The 1077-nt window shown below is 29.0% G+C and overlaps 1 pseudogene; it reads right to left on the reverse strand.

Annotated features, from left to right (window-relative positions):
• LOC107678259 (cilia- and flagella-associated protein 70-like) overlaps positions 1-1077 on the reverse strand; it is a 14436-nt pseudogene that overhangs the window by 8699 nt on the left and 4660 nt on the right.

Genomic DNA, 1077 nt, shown 5'->3' on the forward strand with positions numbered 1-1077 from the left:
AACAACAAGTGTTGGTATTGTCGTTTAAAAATAAAACTATTATAAATTATTTTAATTAATTGATACAAAGCTAAAATAAAATAAAATATGAAAAACGTAAAAAAACAAACAAACATGAAAATTAGATATGTTGCCTTGTACTAATGTACTAAAATTACTAAAACTAAAACTGAAAAAATATATATAAAATATAAAAACTAATAAAAATGACAAATGCACATATCAAAATTACTAAAATAAAATTAAATGATTGAAAACTGAATTAAGAAATAAAAAACAGAAAAATGACAAAAGTACATAATAAAATAACTAAAATTAAATAAAATTAAAACAAAATATAATAATAAAAGCTAATTCAACTTATAAATAAATAATATAATAGTATAGAAATAATACTTAAAAAAGACTGAAAACAACCTCAAAACAAACAAAGGGTGGAAAAGGAATTATGAAAACTAAATTATGGTTGTATTGTTGCAAGAAACCTTGAGTAAAATTACAAATGGACTTCAAAAACACATTTAACCTGGTTAAAATGTACCATCATCTGTTCCTTGAAGGCAACGTATTTCCCAGAGTAGTTGAGTTCTCCGAGCAGCTGGTTTTTGCGCTGTTCCTGCAGAACTGGGTCCAGAGGTTTCTCGCCCGGCCTCATCCAACACCTGAGTGACCACACTTGCTATCTGAGACTGGTATTCCTGTACTGCCTGATAACATTAAGCACATTTATTATCCATATTATTTATGAGCTATTTGGGTGAATCTTATGAAAGACTGGTCATATTTTGCCTCAAAACCTAAAGAAAAAAATCTATATTTTGTATAAATGTATACATATATGTATAAAAACCTAAAGTTCCATATATCTCAGATGTGTATTAGTGGTGGGGATTTGTTTTTCTGCAGGTTCCAATAGGTGGCGACAAATTACCGTCTTTATGAGTGAGCCACTGGCTCGATTCAAAAACAAAACAAGTAACTGTCTATATAAGTCAGTCACTGAATCACTCAAAACCGCTGCTTAATCCAGGAACAAAATAAGTACTGTTTTTATGAGTGAATCATTGAACCGCTCAA

This window comes from Sinocyclocheilus anshuiensis, unplaced genomic scaffold (assembly GCF_001515605.1).
Source record: "Sinocyclocheilus anshuiensis isolate Anshui unplaced genomic scaffold, SAMN03320099.WGS_v1.1 scaffold1764, whole genome shotgun sequence".
NCBI classification, from domain to species: Eukaryota; Metazoa; Chordata; class Actinopteri; order Cypriniformes; family Cyprinidae; genus Sinocyclocheilus; species Sinocyclocheilus anshuiensis.